This window comes from Saimiri boliviensis, chromosome 15 (genome assembly GCF_048565385.1).
Source record: "Saimiri boliviensis isolate mSaiBol1 chromosome 15, mSaiBol1.pri, whole genome shotgun sequence".
Lineage (NCBI taxonomy): Eukaryota > Metazoa > Chordata > Mammalia > Primates > Cebidae > Saimiri > Saimiri boliviensis.
In genome coordinates, this window is record NC_133463.1 from 15095624 (window position 1) to 15116229 (window position 20606).

The 20606-nt window shown below is 35.1% G+C and overlaps 1 protein-coding gene across 2 annotated transcripts in view; it reads left to right on the forward strand.

The window, feature by feature from the left end:
• The window catches only part of NKAIN3 (sodium/potassium transporting ATPase interacting 3), a 644097-nt gene that overhangs the window by 135779 nt on the left and 487712 nt on the right, over positions 1–20606 (forward strand). The gene's annotated exons all lie outside the window — the stretch shown is intronic.

The window sequence follows — 20606 nt, forward strand, 5'->3', positions numbered from 1 at the left end:
CTTCCTTATTTAAAACCTTTCTAGACCTTTTCATTTCCCCATGGTAAAGTTCAAACTCTTCACAAGGGTCATACGCATAGCCTTCGGAGATCTGGGGCCTTCTTCCCTCCAGCCTCAATTCTGGTTTCTCTGTGCCATCTCCAGAACAGCTGCACAGCTCCATTCAGTGCCTCCAGCAGACTCAGCTCCTTCTTGACTCTGGGCATTAGTATTTCCTAATCCATCTTCATAGAAGACTTTTTCCCACACTCTCTATTTGGCTACTCCTTCCTATTCTTCATGCTTCTCTTTACACATTACATCCTTTGGGAGAAAATAAGTAGATCCTGAGAGTTGGGGGTGCACACTGTGTTTTTCTACTTTACTTCTGAATTTCAAGCACCTAGCACAGTTTTTGGCTTGTATCATTTATTTATTCATTCATTGACTTATTCATCAAAAATATAGAGGGCATTTTTAAAAGCCAGGCATTGCTCTAGGCATGGGAATTAGAGTGGTTAAGTCTTTTTACCACTCTATCGAGTCTCTTTACATGGGAAATAGAGCAGTGAAGTCCATGAAAAAGTCCCCTTTTCCTGAATCTAGTAAGGAAGATAGTTAAGACATAAGATAATTTCAGAAAGTGATAAAGGCTGTGAAGAATATACATCATGGAGAAGGCAAGATAAAGGTCATGATTTGGGCTGAGACTCAATGAAAAGGAGATAGCCATGTGTTGCTTTGAAGACAGAGCATTCAAGTAGGAGGTAACAGCATGTGCAGAGGCTCCGAAAACAAATGAGCTAAGCACAGGCAAAAGACGAAAGCAAGCCCACTGGGGCTGGAGCAGTGACCAAGGTGTGGATTGTTAGGTCATAGGGACTTAGACAGGGTGGGAGATAGTTCATGTGGGGAGTTGTAGGTCCTGGGGAAGTTTTTCAATTTCGTATGAATTGCCTTCAGATGCCGTTGGAGAATTTCAAGCATGATGTGATTTATGGTTTAATAAAATCACTCTTGTTATTACTTAAAAGATGTGAAAAGAAAAGAGACATCAGTGAGCTTGTAAAATGAGAATGGCTCATCAAGAACACTTGAATGTCAAGGCACAGCAAGCAGGTCAAATAGAAATATCCACTGATGATTGTCTCCACAGGAACACCAAATTGGACCGCTATTCACACAAAAAAGCACCTTCATATGAACCAATAACGAGATGAGTAATTATAATACCTGATTTTAACTTCACATCACTGAAGGTATTTAAGAGGGTAGAAAAGATGACCATGCCACCCCTCTACCACTATCCAGCAGCAGCACCGTAGCATGGAAAATCTATGTACTTAGGGCAAGGAGAGAGAGAGCAGTGATTGTGGGACTCTGAATTGGAACTCAGTGCTTCTTTGCCACAGTGGAAGGTAACACCAAGCAGAACTCAGCAAACACTCACAGAGAAAACATTTATGCCACCTCTAGCACGAGGAAAATTGTTAATCCCAGTGATAAGCACCTGAGATCTGGCAGCGCCACCACCACAGGCTAATAAAGTACTCTGTGGTCCTACCTAAATTTGAAAGGGAGCCTAAGCCACAAAGCCTTGCAATTCCTGATCAAGTCTTGGTACTGTGCTGGGCTCAGAGCCAGTGAACCTGGTGGGGATGCCACCACCCAGTGAGATGCCAGCAGGGGTGGCCAAAGGAGTGCTTTTGCCACCTCTAGCCCAATGTCAGAAAACTCGGCTTGCAGCTTTAGGAGAGGCTCTTTCTTTTTGCTTAAGGAGAAGAGACGGAAAAATAAAGAGGACTTTCTCTTCCATCTTGGGTATTAGCTCAGCCACAGTAGGATACAGTACCAGGCAGAATACTGAGGCCCCTATTCCAGGGCCTGCTTTCCTAGTGACATTTCCAGACAAACCCTGGGCTGGAAGGAAACCCTCTTGCTTGAAGGGAAACACTCAGCCCCAGCAGGACTCTCCTTGCCCTAAGTACATAGATTTTCCATGCTACGGTGCTGCTGCTGGATAGTGGTAGAGGGGTGGCATGGTCATCTTTTCTACCCTCTTCAATACCTTCAGCGATGTGAAGTTAAAATCAGGTATTATAATTACTCGTCTCGTTATTGGTTCATATGAAGGTGCTTTTTTGTGTGAATAGTGGTCCAATTTGGTGTTCCTGTGGAGACAATCATCAGCGGATGTTTCTATTTGACCAGCTTGCTGTGCCTTGACATTCAAGTGTTCTTGATGAGCCATTCTCATTTTAGAAGCTCACTGATGTCTCTTTTCTTTTAACTAACAAACTATTAATAATTTACACCATACAAGTTATTACTTGGCTGTAAATCATTTTAAACCAGTATCCAATTATTTGAAATTTATTAGTCTCCTTTCTCCAATAAGAATATACTACGTTACTTGATCAATATGGCTCACTACAGTAAAATCAAGGATAATTTATCTTAGTCACCGTGTTTAATAAAATATTTTTCCAAAGTTTTTCCAAAGAGAAGTCACTCCTTATACTTAGTGTCTATCCCCAGTACCTAACATGTGACTGAGTACATGCACAGTATTCAATAAATGCTTGTTGAACTGATATGGGCAACTATTAATTATTTACCTCATGTATATAATTTCTTTGATTATGCTTTCAGTGTCTTAAAATGGAGAAGGCCTCACCTCACCTGAATTTTTCTGTGGTAATATATGAACTATGTGTGTGAACTTTTAGGAGAGCACTTAACGTAAATTTAAGAAATACGTAAAAGTTAGATCATGTGCAAGATTTGTTTTTCAAACTTAAGAAAATAAAATACATCACTAAAGGTATAAATCTTTTATTTTTCTCATAAAAATACAAGTAAAATACTTTAGTCACTTTTATTTAAAAACCGTATATATTTATATTTGGAAGCTGCTGCTTTCTGGGCTATAAAGTTTGCTTTATCACTGGTCCTGAGAAAGACCTGTAATAATAATGTTAAAATGTTATATTTCAAAGCATAATATTTATACACATTGAGATACCATTATACCATTTTAATTTGGATCTTAAAACATATTTTAATGAATATACTGATTTATGTGAAGTCTTTATGCACACTAAATACTTAAGCATATTCCTCTGTTAGGTATTTGTGTCTCTAATCCTGCATTTGAAAAGGGGATTGAATTTTTCTTAAATTCATATGTGATCATCGCAAATAAATTAAAATAGACAATTCTGTTGTTCTATAGGTAACTTTCTAGAAACTCTTTCATGAACAATATTCATTTAGAATAAGTTTTAAGCAATGTTTCCCTGTGTTTCAGTTGTAAATAAGATATTTTCCTTTGTCATTATCAAATTAGCCACCATGCTGATACTGTAATCACTGGCCAAATTAGAATGTTTGTAATAATGTAGACATTTGCAATGATTTTTGAATTTATGATTTTTTACTGGGCTTTTAGGCATTAATTTTAATTGACTTTCCAAATATTATATGCTTACTGTAAAAAAAAAAAAGGAAATAATAGTAGGCATTAACAAAGAAAAAAACTCATAAATCAACCACTCAGATAAATATATTAATATTTTAATATTAAATATTTTAATATTTTAATAGATTTTTCCAATATTTTTACATATATATATATACTTGGATGCTTTTTTCCACCTTTTAGGATCATGGTATGTAAAGAATTGAAAAAATTATATTGCATTGAATTCATTATCTGATAAGACTAGATAGTTTTCTAAAATATAATGTTTAGGCTCATGCCTGTAATCCCAGTGGTTTAGGATGCTGATGTGGAAGGATGGTTTGAGGGCAGGAGTTAGAGACCAGCCTAGACAACATAGAGAGATCACATCTCTATAACATGCACGTATTTGGTAGATATGGTGGCACGTGTCCCTAGTAGATACCAGGAGGCTGAGGCAAGAGGATCACTTGAGGCCAGGAGTTGGAAGCTGCAATGAGCTATGATGGTACCACTGCACACTAGGCTGGGTAACAGAGTGAGACCCCTTCTCTAAGTACATACTTGTTACAGAGTGAGACGCTACAGTATCCTATAGGATCTAGGGTCTCACTCTGTATGTTTAGAGATGGGGTCTCACTCTGTTACATAGAGTTTGCTAACTATATTAGAGCTATATATTAACCTATCTATTTTATTTATTTTTACCACATATTTTAGATATTATTGCTCCCCATTGTTCTTTTAGGTAATAAAACTTTTAACACAAGATTTTGAATATAGCTTTACTTATTCATCACATTACTTATCACAGTAGATTTTATGTGGAATCATAATCTGCTAAGACTCTTGATCAATGCTTTTAAAACATATTTTTAAAAGCTGTACAAATTTATACATCCACCTAGGGCCAATAGGTATGTTTCTGTATATATGTGAATATTCACAGCCCCTGGAGTTGTGCAGTACGCAGCCCATAAAACTGAACTGGTTATTTTACTCTCACCTGTAGAGTATAACTGTACCCCTATTGCTATCACTAATATTAAATACAATAATTTAAAAATCATTAATATATGAAAGATTAAAAATAAACATGTTTCTTATTGAGCACTAAAGTTTAATTGCATTTAGAGATTATTTAAAAACTGTACTGTAAACAATATAGACATTTGTATTTTTCTCACTTAGTGGTTTAGAGGGAGTAGAGGTCATTCATGTCTGGCAGTAGCTTTTTCTGCAATGATTTTCCAAAGATTTCTGTGGTTGTAAACTTTTGCTCTCACTTACTTGGTCTAAGTTAGTACATCACTGCCATCACCATGTCCAAACAGCATTATAGAGGAAAATAAAAAAGGAAAGGGAAGTAGAATTTCCTTTCTATTTAAGGGAACAATGCAGTCTTCTTTATTTAAAAAAAATAGTAAATTTGTTTATAAAACTATTCATATCCATTAGTCAGAAATTCGTCACCCAACCAAATCTAATTGTTAGAGAAACTGGGAATTATAGTGTTTATTTTGAGTTTGTCAAGATCTAGCTGATAACTAGGAACTAAATATTGGGGAAAAAATAGAAAAAATGTTTTGAAGAATTATTACTCTCTGCTATACAGAGAAATATTTAATCACTGGTGAGCTTGATATTTTTCATGAATTTAGTTTTTTATATCAATTGCACATTACTGCTATTTCTCGCAAAAGTATTTTTAAAAACATTTCTTGTAAAGGGCTTTCTGGATAATAACTATGTTAACTTTTTTTTTTTCTGAAATGGCGTTTCTCTCTTGTTGCCCAGGCTGGAGTCCAATGGCATGATCTCAGCTCACTGCAACCTCCACCTCCAGGGTTACAGCGATTCCTCTGACTCATTCTTCTGAGTAGCTGGGATTACAAGCACATGCTACTAGGCCAAGCTAATTTTGTGTTTTTAGTAGAGACAGGGTTTCATCATGTTGGTCTGCCTGGTCTTGAACTCCTGACTTCAGGTGATCCTCCTGCCTTGGCCTCCCAAAGTGCTGGGATTATAGACATAAGCCATCGTGCCTAGCCTATATTATCTGTTGTACTCATTTTAAGTATTTTTCTTATACTATTTCTTATTGATTGGAATTTTAGAGGTCTATGGTTACATTTTTATTACCATTATACTTAGAAAGTTTTTCCATTCCCCAAGATGTTAATACTCATTAATATTATACTATATAGTTAAAAAAATTAAATTTCATTTAAGATACTATTTTATCTTTAGTTTTCAAAAATTTATTTTGTTGTTTGCTAAGGCCAAGAAGAAAAATATTCAACTTCAAAGTTTTTTTAAAAATACTTTCCTTTACAAATTTTAAAAATTATTTATTTAACACTAAATAAAAATTCAGAAAATTTTATATTGTGGCCGTATAGTTTAGCATTTTTTTGTTTACTACCTTATATTCCTGGCTTACTTTTTATAAATATTCAAAAATTATACACACATGATTTCAAGCAGAAAAATGTTATCCTCCAATGTTAAGCAACTTTTTAAAGTTTTTAATGAGTTTTGATGTTTTTCAACTATTTTTAAGATACCGGGACTACATGTTCAGGTTTGTTACATGGGTACATTGCACCCAGGTAGTGAGCATAGTACCCAATAGGTAATTTTTGGACCCACGTCCTCCACCTTCATGTCCCCCTCTGTAGTTTGCAGTGTATACTGTTCCCATGTTCATGCCCATGTGTGTTCTATGTTTAGGTCCCACTTACAAGTGAGAATGCGTGGTACTTGGTTTCCTGTCCCTGCATTAATTTCTGCCCCTAATTAGGATAATGGCCTCCAGCACCAACCATTCTCCTGCAAATGATATGATTTTATTCTTTTTTTGTGGCTGTATAGTATTCCATGGTGTGTATATGTCACTTTTTTGTTTTCGCCCATCTGCCACTGATGGGTACTTAGGCTGATTCCATGGGTTTGCTGTTGTGAATAACAAGGCAATGAACATATAAGTATATGTGTCTTTTTGGTATAATGATCTATTTTCCTTTGCGTATATGCCCAGTAAGGGGGTTGCTGGGTTGAATGGTAGCTCTGAAATTAGAGAACTAATGAAATTGAGATGCAAGAATTGATACAAAATCAGTGAAACCAAGAATTGGTACTTTGAAAAAAATAAACAAGATTGATGGACAACTAGCTAGCTTAACAAAGAATAAAAGAAGAAGATTCAAATAAGTACAATCAGAAATTATAAGAATGACATTACAGCTGGGCGCGGTGGCTCAAGCCTGTAATCCCAGCACTTTGGGAGGCTGAGGCGGGTGGATCATGAGGTCGAGAGATCGAGACCATCCTGGTCAACATGGTGAAACCCCGTCTCTACTAAAGATACAAAAAATTAGCTGGGCATGGTGGCACGTGCCTGTAATCCCAGCTACTCAGGAGGCTGAGGCAGGAGAATTGCCTGAGCCCAGGAGGCGGAGGTTGCAGTGAGCCGAGATCGCGCCATTGCACTCCAGCCTGGGTAACAAGAGCGAAACTCCGTCTCAAAAAAAAAAAAAAAAAAAAAAAAAAAAAGAATGACATTACAATTGATCCCACAGAAATAAAAAAGATCCTCAGAGTATACTATTAACAACTCTATGCACACAATTTAGAAAATTTAGAGAAAATGGATAAATTCCTGTAAACACATAGTCTCCTGAGACTGAATCAGGAAGAGATTTTAAACCATGCATAGACCAAAATCAAGCTCTGAAATTGAGTCAGGAAAACAAAAAACAAAAAACAAAAAACCTACCAACCAAAAAAAAAAAAAAAACCATGGGCCAGATGGATTCACAGTTGAATTATACCAGACATGCACAGAAGAGCTAGTACCAATCCTACTGAAAATATTCCAAAAAATAGAGATAGAGGGGCCCTTCCCTAAGTCATTCTACGAAGCTAGCATCAGCATAACACCAAAATATGTCAGAGATACAATAACAACAAAAACTTTGGGCCAATATTCCAGATAAACATAGATACAAAAATCTTCAACAAAGTACTAGAATACCAATTCCCACAGCATGAAAAAAATTTAACCCACCATGATCAATTAGGCTTTATTCCTGGTATGCAAGGCTGGTTAAACATACAGATATCAATAAATGTAATTTACCATATAAACAGGATTAAAAAGCTTTTCTATGAGTTTGATATAGGTGAAAAGAACTATATTTTATGAAATCTCTGATTGTTCCTTTTGTTTCAGGGTCTTAGTCAGAAGTCAGTATTTAACTATGATACATGAAATGTTGTTTCTTTTAGGTTAGAAGTAATAAGAAAAATCAAGAAATATTAGGAAACATGTTAATGTATATACAGTAGTAGTTTATCATTAATAATTTATAAATATTATCAGAGTGGAAATTCAGAGACTGACCAGGGCATTTACCCAGCACACTTTCAAGTCAATCATTCAGTGTGTAGGGTTAGGATCATGTATTTTGAAACGTATATATTTTGAGTTGAATCACAGGCAACTATCTGACTGATTTAGATATCATCTTCCTAATCTGGGAATTGGGAATTAATTAGAATTATTATATACATCTACTTAATAGGCTTGTAAAGCTTAGGATAATAAGTAGATGATGATGATGAGAGGGAGAGATCAGAAAAGTCTGGATTATAATAAGTGCTACATAAATAAATAATAATTCTTCCTTATTATCAGCATCATCATCATCAACTATCTGCATAGTTGTCAAGAAGCTGAGCATCTTGGCTTGGCATATTTTTATTTTCTAAAATAATGAAGTGATTAATGATACATTAAATGCTAATATTAACTGCATATAGAGTTCACTCAACGCCTTCATTTTTTAATCATAGGTTACATATTACAGATGATTTAAGGTTTAATTTTACAGTAAAGCACTTGCTGATGTGTATGCATATCACAAGAGAACATGTTAATTATAATCTATATTTATAAACTGTAGAAACTGCTTCTTTTTGCAGGTACAGGTGATTCATTATAATAATTTTTTAAAGAATTATTTCTTTTCATATTCCTGAATAGATGAGTCCCCTTTCTTCTGTCCCCTCACTGCCATGTCTAAGGTCTTGATCTTAACCTTTCTGGGAACATTTAGCTGCACCCTCTGAAAGTTTAATGCAAGTAGGCTAAGAGATTGGTTATTGCTCCCATTGCTGTAGGTGGTCCTGCAGCTGCAACTGATGTTTGCCATCTCCCCTTTCTACCATGCACTGAGATTCCCCTCACCCTTAGCAATTCTTTGACTCTGGGTGACTTGTCTCATGGAATGATGCAAATCTTCATTTTAGAGTTGTCTAAATTATTACATTTTTCAGTGTTCTAGGGACATGTCTACTGTATTATCTAATTTACTCTCATAACTAGAGGTAAAAGCATCAAGTAATGTCTCTTTGAATCCCTTGAGTATTACCTGTCTCTGTCCCCATTGTTAAGCAGCAATCTGACTCTTTATGGTAATCATGGATGTTAACTTCCTCTAGCACTGCAACTGCTTTATTTGCTCATAGATCTGCTGGCTTGAAGAGTGCTGTATGAACCAGTGAAGGTTGTAGCTTCAAGTTTAATTGTACCCTTAACATGTTCTCTAGCAGAAGCATTTCCCTCCTGGGATACAGGCTCTCTAACACTACATAGCCTAAAGTTGCAGAGATGGGAAGCATGACTTCTACAAGTGGGTCACTGAGTGATGGTAAAAGGAGCCAGCCTTACTTCTATCTTTTGGTTTCAAGACACAAGCAGTATAACTAAAGGAACTACATATATATATGTAGTGTTGACTTATAGAATGCAGTACATGCACTGAATCAATGGCTAGTACATATGTACTATAGCCATTGATTCAGTGCATGTACTGCATTCTATAAGTCAACACTACATATATATATATATATATATATATATATATATATATATGTACTAGCCATTGATTCAGTGCATGTACTGCATTCTATAAGTCAACACCTTGACCCCTAGTATTCATGTTAAGCTTGTATTTTAAGTAAGACTATAGCAGGCAGTTTCATCTGTCTCAAGCTGACAGCATCTGGGTGACTGAGTACATGAATTCCATGTAGGTGTCATTATTAGTATACTTCCTTTGCTGTAAAATATGTCTTTTCCAGTGAGGCAATATTATGTGCAGTTTCACATTCGTAGCTCAGGTACATCTTTGCAAAGTCCTGCTACCTGGTCTCTCCCACCCAGGGAAGAACTCTGGAAGAAGGGGTTACTTTTGATAAAAAGAAATCACAGCTCTTCAGATTGTAAAAATTCTTATGTAATTTACCTACCAATAAATGGCCAGATGGTATTCTCAAGTAATGGTGTCATAGAGAGGGCCCAGTGTAAGTTTTTGCCACTAATGGGTTGTACATTTCATAGTGGCCAATAGATAAATCTTGTAGAGAAGGAGACTGTGTTATTAAATGCATTTATGGATTTTCCTTCTGCTACTATGGCTACTCAATTCATGGTTTCCTTATAGCAGTCCTTAGATAATCAAGAAGAAATGCTGGCTGGCATTCATAGGAAGACTCTTCCTATCACCTGGTGGTTTGGAGCTCCAACTTTGGGAGAAATTCTCCAATGGACATTAATATGTGACACAAAGATTACAATATTTTGCATTTGTTCCCATGGGTCCAACCACAAAGGCCATCTCCAGATGTCAGTCCTTGTTTTTTCAATCTTATTCCTTTGAAACCAATGTTCAACCAACCAAACCATTTCCCATCACCCAATAATGTATGCATATCTACAGTGAAGAACACTTCTAGTTACATATAAAGTAGGTAACCAAATTTACAGTCCACGACCATGTCACCTGAGAGCATTTCCCTTTCCTACTATATTTTAGGAGTGGAGCTGTCATATATCAGCAGTCAACTTTTAGCTAACAGTAACATATCATCAATGAGCCAGGCCAGAGTTCCTTTACCCCATCATTCTGTTGTAGGAAATCTCTTATGAGTCATGGGTGTGAGCAGAGGGTAAATTGTAGTTTATTCAGGCTTTCTGGACCTACTCAGGCCCAGCTCCAGATACATAATTTCACCAGCCAATGGACTACTGCTATGCCCACTTAAACTCATGCCTCAGCAGATCTGATTGTACCCAACTTAAAGGGTGATGACAATTATATAGTCAACTGGTACTTCACAGCCAAGCATTCATTTTAAAACTGTAATTGGTATTTCCATGTTATGCATTTTAATGTTTAAGTATCAGAATAATAAGGCCTAGGCTTCACCAAGATTATTTTTCATGAAAATGTTGTATTTTCTTTCTGAAGTCATGGCTGTAAGCAATCAGTAATACATAAGACACAGAAATAACATAAAATATTGAGTTTATGTAGCCTTTTAAAAATAAGGGTGGCATGTTTTACAAGTTTAGGCTTTGTGACATTGTGAGAAACTACTCAAATAGCCATCTAAAAGGATGTGTTTTGGATTAAGTTTGAAGGTTTATGTTAAGATTATCCAAATTTCAAGAAGAAGTAAATGATCTGTATATTATCAAAATAGAATGAAAATAGGAATTAGAACATTTTTCAGATAAATTTACACAAATCATAAATTAATTTTAAAAATTTCAGAAAATTTTATTATAGTGTAATTCTTAAGAAAATTTTGCTAAAATACGGTTTTGTGTAATGACCACTTTGTATTAAACAGAGTTCAGAGACTAGGCAGCTGTACTACACAGAAATGACATAAACATCAAAAGGAAAACTAAAAGATTTACTTCCATGTTCCTACAAAGGACATGAACTCATCATTTTTTATGGCTGCATAGTATTCCATGGTGTGTATGTGCCACATTTTCCTTGTCCAGTCTGTCATCGATGGGCATTTGAGTTGGTTCCAGGTCTTTGCTATTGTAGACAGTGCCACAATGAACATACGTGTGCATGTGCCTTTATAAGACAATGATTTACAATCCTTTGGATATATACCCAGTAATGGGATTGCTGGGTCAAATGGAATTTCTGGAAACCACCATTCTCATCTTGTGTCAGCAAACTGACACGAGAACAGAAAATCAAACATCACATGTTGTCACTCATAGGTGGGTGTTGAACACTGAGAACACATGGAAACAGGGAGGGGAGCATCACACACTGGGGTCTATTGGGGGGAGTAAGGGAGGGACAGTGGGGGGGTAGGGAGTTGGGGAGGGATAACATGGGGAGAAATGCTAGATACAGGTGACAGGGATGGAGGCAGCAAATCACATTGCCATGTATGTAACTATGCAACAATCCTGCATGTTCTGCACGTGTACCCCAGAACCTAAAGTGCAATTATATATATAATATTGACTTCATCAGATGACTATATCAGGTCTTAAATTTGGCAGACAATCTACTCATCATTCTTAGGCATGTAGCCTACCCCGCAGCTTTGGCTAAGAACCACTGCACAAGGTTGAGAATTATAAAGCAGAGCAGCCAGGTGCCAAGAAGGACAGTCCTTACAGTGAGATGGATCTTTCTGCTGTCCTTCTTAGTTCCTCCCAGCTGCTTGGCTCTAAGTAGAGAGCATGAGCTCTCCTGTGCCTGTTGGTACTAACCTCTTGCTGTAGCACAGCCAGGCAGGTGTTGCAAAGAGAATGTGCTATTGCTGCAGGATCAACTGTTTCAGGATCTTTGTCTCTACTTCAGTGGGGTACTGAGCAAAATGTCTTTCAGGAAGTCTGTATCAACTTTTATTCCTATTGACAGTTCCTGAGAATATCTGTCTTACTATTTCCTCCCTGACACAGCTTGTCTTAATTCAAGTCTAAGTGTGTATGTACTTTGGGAGTGCAGGAGGAGGATCTAATCCCCATGGCTTTGCTTTTTGAGGAAGTAACCTATCTGGAGAATACACACACCATCTGCCTAAAGTGGAGCTCATTTTTCTGTATCAGCTGAAAATTCTGTGGGAGGATTAGGCTGTCAGTTGGAGGAATCTCTTTCTCTTTTTTCCTCTCTCTCTCTATGCACCTTTCTGTAACTGTGAGTGTACTCCCCACAGGAAACCAGGTTTTAGTTCCTCCCCATTTAGTATCAAATGTGTATTAAATGTTTGTAGCATGCTTTATATTTATACAATATAATTTGGTATATCTTAAGGTTTTGTAAGAACCTCATGATATAGGTACTGTTGTCCCATTTATATATTGGGGAAAATTGAGGAACAGATTAAACAGTGTGAAGCTGCGAAGTCATACAGTCAGTATGTGGTGAGAAACTTGTGATTCAAACTCAAGCCTCCAGAACTCTGACACCTCATCACTGCACACGGTGGCTCAGAGAACAATTATGGTGAACAGGAATCTGTATTAGCAGCTGCTATTGGAGCAGATTTTTAGGAATGCTGCTATTTGCCTAGTCAAAGAGTCTGATACTATTCTCATTCCAGTCTCATGCAGAAAATAAACTAAAATATATCGAGTTATTTTGTTTGGCATAAAATAACTTTTTTTATTTTATGGTATTTAGTAAAGTAAGGTATTCTGTTTACTTTGAATGCTGAGTGAAATACATTATTACATATTTAAGGAAAAAAATATTATCTTAAAAGGTCTATTATGATGAGAATTATTTCTTAAATCTATGCTGTCTTTCCTAGAAAAACAACGTGGTTTGAATAAACAGCATTTTAATTCATTTTTAAGATTAGGAATCTTTCTCTTGTTATGGCAATGAAATGCTCTAACAGAAATGGAATGTGAAAAATTCTCAATGCTATGCTATGTAAATAGTGTATAATAACTGTGAGAAGAGTTTAAGGAAAAATTACCAGTTTTCCACTTTTGATTAACATATCAATGAAGTCTTGTCTTTTTAACTTGGCGTTAAGTATTCTACTCTGGTGATGTAGAAAATCACAAATGGCAGATAAATAAGCATATGTTCCATCATCTCCATCTGGCACTCATGCGAGATATTACTAATCAATCACATGCTCTTTCCCGTTGAAACTAAATGTTATCTCAGAAACTTTTCAAGATAGGCCTTTCACCCTCCACTCTTAGTTGACTGGAGTTAGTATAGGTGTTCACTATATTCCATCTCTGACTTATTTTCCACCTCTGACTTAGACAATCCACTATTATCTCTACCATAGCTAAAAACAAAATATTTGTTAATTACTTATTATGCTGTGCTAAACAATGAAAACAGAATAATTTAAAAATTAAGATAGTTTTAAAATTTGTGGTAGGCTGCCATAAGAAACAATTTCTTAATTCACTTAGTTCACCAAATAAGTTTGTCACTTATGCACTTATACAAAGTGCATTGCAGATACCACTGGTTGTGTGTCCCCAGGGGACAATTGTCCACCCAAGGACTCTGGATCCTTCCAACAGTGGCTCTTCCATTTTCAAGGTTGCTGAGAAAAACCATAGCATATTTAACAATGTCAGTCTGCAAGTGACACAAATCACTTTTACTGATATTCACTGGCCAGAAAAAGTCACACCACCTAAATTAAATGCAAAGAAACTAGGAAATGTAGCCACTGACTGGACTTCCTCTTCCTAAATGAAACCGTGGAAGGAAGGATATCCTGAATATTTTAATAGGCAGCTAGTTAACTCTGAAAGAAACAGGCATGGTCCTTTACTCATCAGAGTTACCACCTAATGAAGTCTTTATTTCCAAACGGTGCTCTTTCTCAAGTTCTTCATCTTTAGCAGCATGTGCCCTTTAAAATCTATGGTTATCTATATATTTATACAACATTCACGTTATATGTATATATTTTCTTTATGTATATATTAATTTATTCACACCAACATCTACATACACAGACGCCGCCTAAATTTGAAACTGTTCATCTTTCTCAAATTAACACAAATTTATGTACTTCTCTTTTCTATCCTTGGCATTTTTTTTTACAGCTTTACTAATATAGAGCTGTTTTTGGATTCTTTATAAGCTTTTACTTAACCAGATCTATTCAATCTATAAATAAACATTAAGATTAATTTTCAGCTGTGTGGTTTTTTTTTATACTTTTTCCCAATGATCCTGAATCTACTTTGATCTGAAATGATCATAGCCCCTTCTCTCAAGTGGATTTCTTATTTCCAACCAACTGACATTTTTTTTTTACTACTGGCACATTTAGCTCCACATGACTAATTTTAACATATTTTATACTAAGATCTTTTTTTATTTGTTTATGGATGCTAACATTTTATCTTCTGAAGACATGCAACAGCATAATGCATTTCATGTAATTGTATTTATTGTGAATGGTGCTGCAATAAACATGAGAGTACAGGTGTCTCTTCAATATATTTATTTTCTTTCTTTATTTTTTGGATATATACCCAGCAGTGAGATTGCTAGATCATATGGTAGTTCTTTTAGTTTTTTGATAAACCTCCATATGAATTTTCACAGAGATTGACTGCACTAATTTATATAATCCCCAACAGTGTTCCCTTTTCTCAGGATCTTCACAAGCATTTATCATGTTTTTGCCTTTTTGATACTAGTCATTCTAACTGGGATAAGATAATATCTCAATGTGGTTTTGATTTGTATTTCCCTGGTGACTAGTGATGTTGAGCATTTTTTCATATACCTGATGATCATTTACATGTCTTCTTTTGAAAAATGTCCATTTAGCTCTTTTGCTCATTTTAAAATCAGATTATTTGTTTATTTGTTATTGAGTTGTTGGTTATTAATCCCCTTTCAGATATTTTTGTAAATATCTTCACCTCTTCTGTGGGTTGTCTCTTCACTTATTGTTTCCTGTGCTATACAGAAGCTTTTTAGCTTGATGAAATCTCATTTGTCAATTTTTACTTGGTTGCCTGTGCTTTTGAGGTCTTACACACACAAACATTTGCCCAAGTCAGCGTCCTAAAGCATTTGTTCAATGTTTTCTTCTGGTAATATAATAGTTTCTATTCTTATGTTTGAGTCGTTTATCCATGTTGATTTGATTTTTGTAATATGGTAAGAGCTAGGGGTCTAGTTTCATTCTTCTGCATACAGATATCCAGTTTTTCCAGAACTGTTTATTGAAGAGACTCTTTTCCCCATTGTATGTTCTTGGTGACTTGTGGAAAATTAGTTGGCTGTAAATGTATGGATTTATTTCTGGATTTCTATTCTATTCCATTGGTAGATGTGCCTGTTTTTATACTAATGTCATTCTTATTTGGTTGCTATAGGTTTGTAGTATACTTTGAAGTAAAGTGAAATGACAGCTCAAGCTTTGTTCTTTTTTGTTCAGGATTGCTTTGGCTATTCAGAGTCTTTTATGCTTCCATACAAATTTCAGTTGATTTTTCTAATTCCTCTTTTTTAAATAAAGATTGCATTGAATCTGTAGATTGCTTTGGGCAGTATAGACATTTTAGCAAAATTTCTTCTTCCAATCCATGAGCATGGAATATCTTTTCATTTTGTGTCTTCAATTTCTTTAATATATGTGTTTTATAGTTTTTATTGTAAATACTTTTTGCTTTTTTGATTATTTCCAGGTATTTTTTGTAGTGATTGCAAATTAGACTGCTTTTTATTTCTTTTTCAGCTTGTTCACTATTGGCATATAGAAATGTTACTGATCTTTTGTATGTTGATTTTGTATCTTGCAACTTTACCAAGTTGTTTATCAGTTTCAACAGTTTTTGATGGAGTTTAGGTTTTTTAAAATATAAATAAGATCATATCACCTGCAAATTTTTTCCTTTCCAAGTTAGATGTCCTTTATGTCTTTGTCTTGTCTAATTGCTCTGGCTACACATCCAGTAGTATGTTGAATAAAAGTGGTGAAAGTGGGTATACTTGTCTTGTTCCATTCATTGTGACACTAGCTATAGGTTTGTCATATAAGACCTTTGTTGTTTTGAGGTCTATTTCTTTTACACCAATTTTGTTGAGCATTTTCATTATGAAGGATATTGAATTTTATCCAATGCTCTTTCTAGAACTTACTGAATGTTTTTGTCATTGATTCTATTAAACTGGCTTATTTCTTGATTTCTGTATATTGAACTATCCTTGGCTCCCTGAGATGAATCCTACTTGGTCATGATAAATGATCTTTTTAATATGCTATTGACTTCAGTTTGCTAGTATTTTGTTGAGGATTTTTGCATCAATGTTCATCAGTGATATAGGTCTATAGTTTTCTTTGTCTAGTTTTGACATCAGGGCAATAGTGATCTTGTAGAATGGGTTTGGAAGTTTTCCTCCATCCCTATTTTTTTTGGCATAGTTTAAGTAGAATTAGTATTATTTGAAGATCTACTTCCTACCACTTTTGTCTAATAATGTACCGCCGTGGAGCCAGAAGCATTCGTGTTCCACATCAGCACAGTCATCACCTCCAGTATACTCCAGTCTTTGTATACCGCAGCTGTGCTACAACTGCCTCCCATTTTTAAATATTTCTTATTGTGATAAATATATACATAGAATTTACTATTGAAATCATTTCAAATGTACTTTTTAGTGGTATTAAATTCATTTATAATGTTTTACATCACCACCATTCATCTCCATAATTCTTTCTATCTCGTAAAACTGAAACTGTATACACATTGAACAATAACTTCCCATTCTTCCTACTTCTATGCTCTGGAAACAACTTTCACTTTCTCTGTGTTTTTCTTTATGATTTTTACTACTGTAAGTACATCATAACATATATAAGTGAGGTAAGTGAATCATACAGTATTTGCTTTTTTGTGACTTGTTTATTTCACATAACATGATGTTCTCAAAGTTCATCCACGCTGTAGCATGTATCAGAATTTCTTCTCCCTTTTAAGGCTGAATAATTTCCCATTGCATGAATACATTACATTTTGCTTATACATTCATCCATTGATTGACACCTGGGCTGCTTTCATATTGTAACTATTGTGAATAATATTGCTATGATATTACTTATAGCAATATTATTTATATATATTCTCTGAGATACATACATATATTTAGTGTGTGTGTGTGTGTGTGTGTGTGTGTGTGTGTGTGTGTGTATTTGAGACCATTATTTAAATATTTTGGATATATATCCAGAAGTAGAATTGCTAGATTGTATTAGAATATCATTTTTAATGTTTTGATAAACTGCATGCTGTTTTCCACAGTGGCTGTACCATTTGCATTCCCATCAGTAGTGTATAAGGATTCTAATTTATTCACATTCTCATTTCTCCATTTTTCACACATTCTTAAAGGAAGTCAAAATAAGAACTTTGCATTTAAGGGTAGATATTTCTCTGAGGTAAGGGGATAGATTTTAAAATTTATTTTAAGTGGAAATATGAGAATAGGGCTATAAATGGGCTATGAAAATCAACACAGATGATTAAAGTACAATGCAGGAATGTTGTGAGTAAGTTCTATTCTTTGTGGTATGCGTAGTATGTATGAAGATGGTGGCCTCCACATAAACGAAGTTGTTTTTAGAAACAGGCAGCTTAGAAATCATCGTGGAGTTGGAAATTCACATAGATGTTTAATCATTAGTAAGCTTCTTTTAGACTCTGAAAAAGCAGGGAAGTATTACCAGCATAGGGTACAAAATAAGTACAGATGAGATGAATCCAGTTTACCAAGAAATGGCAAAGCATTTGGATTTAGGAGAAAGTTTGTTAGAAAGAGAGGGAGATAAAGCACTTTTAGCATTTTACAAATATATTTATAATTTTGTATTTTATATTAATATTACTCGGAAACCATTTTTCCTTCTATTAGGTGAATTTTTTTTATCACATTCAAAGATATTCTGAATCAAAGATTGATTTCTTGTTGGATTTCTTTAATTCTAGCCATTAGTCAAGCTGCATTCTTTTAAAGTAGATGTTCTAAAATTACAAAAACTAAATTCTCTAAATATGTTTAGCAAAGAACACTCATTTAACAAAGATCCTAACAAAGACGCAAGAGGCAGATCATGGTTCTTTTACTTATATTTCTACTTTTTTGGTTAAATACAGCATATTTTTAAAATACATATATAAATAGCGAATTTTTTTGTTAGTCATTTTTTCTTGTTTGCCCAACGTTCTGGCTGAACCAATTTGTGCTAAATTGACTAAGGTATATGACCAACAGCAAACCAATATTATATTTGAAATAATAAATGTAGAAATGTAAATGATGTGGAAATTCATGTAAAACCTTTTTTTGATAAATAGGCTTAAACTATAACAAAATGAACCAAATAACATCTTTGTGTTTGTTCTTGCCTAAGGCTTGTATCCAAAAAGCATTATTGCTATAGCAATTGACTTTCTTGTATTCTAAAATAGCAAAGGATTTTTCAAAATGTTTTTAGGTAACCTGAAAAAAAGAAGGTGATTTATTTTCTACTGAGTCTTGTTACCAATCAATGGTAACAAGGATTGTAAAAGTTCCTTAGAGAACGCTTAATTATCTTTGAGATGCTCTCAGAAGAACTGAAAAGAAGCTTATAAAAAATTTTTTTTTCTAAGAACTGTTTTCACCCAATTAAACTATAACTGTTGAGTAGTTAGCCCATGTTATAAGCCTTTAGATTTTGAAGCAAATAAGGGAGAATCATTTTAGCTAAAGCAATAAAATATGCAATATGAAATTAATGGAGAACCAAACAATTGACTACATGAGTTTATTCTCAAAATGTTTCTGATTTGATCATAACTTTTTGATAATCTCCTCAATTTGCTTCTCCTTAGAAAAGGAAAAATCACTCAAAATAATTCATAAAAATTCATTAAAAGGTCTGTGATATTATGAAAATACTAAAGGAAAATAGAATCATTGTGATGATTCTTCACAAGTCTAAAATCATCAGAGACTAAAAATCCCTGCAGAAGTGATTTTTATTTAATTTCCCAGCTGAGTACGGCCTTTTCAGTGGAGGAAAACTTCTCCTAAGAGCTCTTTTGTCACTTGAAGTAACTTCAAGAAATGAGGATACAGCTCTTTCAGCCAAATTATTTGTTTAAAACTTGACAATAATTTTAATGAACTACTTCTGCATTGGCAAAGAGGACCGGAGATGGTTTAGGATTGTGACCTAAAAAGCCCTTTGTGATAGTGATATGACTTAAGGGTTTTTGCATCAACTTAATCTGTGACAGAAACTGTACATTAGGCAAGATATTTATGTCTATCATAATATTGCACATTTTCTTATTTTGTGCTACCTTTGATCTTTCCTGAGCCCATGTCAGGGAAATCACTGTTTAAATTGTAATGCACTAGCAAAGAGATGTATGCCAGTCTAAACCCCTTAGCCTGGATCAGGGAAATTAAATTCTGAATATAGATTTCATATTTGCTCCAAACATTTACTTGTTTCTCAACCTGAACATGCATTAATGACTCAAAGAACAAGAGACTGCTTTGTCCCTTGGTATTGAACACTTCATTGAGAAGATTGCTATGCATTTCACACTACTCCATTCCTATGGATACCAAAGCAGAGCTTTTGTATTTATCGGTGCTCGGTAGCATCCACTACACTGGACTTTGTGTTTCCACCAGCCATGTGATATGTGTGAACCAAGGAAGTGAGTCTGTGTCATTCCAAGGCACATGGGAAGCCACACTTAAAGTAGTTTCTTGTCCTCTCAATCCCAAAAGGGATAATATTTAATTAATTACTGGGGCAGAGCATTTTATGTTTGTAAATGTTTAATAAATGTCATAGCCCTTTTGAAGATAATTTAAATATTTTTGCCACCTTTTGATTCAAGTAAAACTGTAATAATTTCAGTTTAATGCAATTGAAAATCTGATGTCATTAAAGGATATTTCCTGCTAAATTCCAAGTCACAGGTTTGTGAGCCATCTCTGGACAAAGGCATCAATTCCTACGAAGTATTCAGCTTATTATATCAGGTTATTGTCACTCTTGCGGTGGGAGGTGGGAAACAAGAATTGATCAGCTCACAGAATTTGGTTAAGAAAGGGAAAAAGACGCCGGGCGCGGTGGCTCAAGCCTGTAATCCCAGCACTTTGGGAGGCCGAGGCGGGTGGATCACGAGGTCGAGAGATCGAGACCATCCTGGTCAACATGGTGAAACCCCATCTCTACTAAAAATACAAAAACTAGCTGGGCATGGTGGTGCGTGCTTGTAATCCCAGCTACTCAGGAGGCTGAGGCGGGAGAATTGCCTGAACCCAGG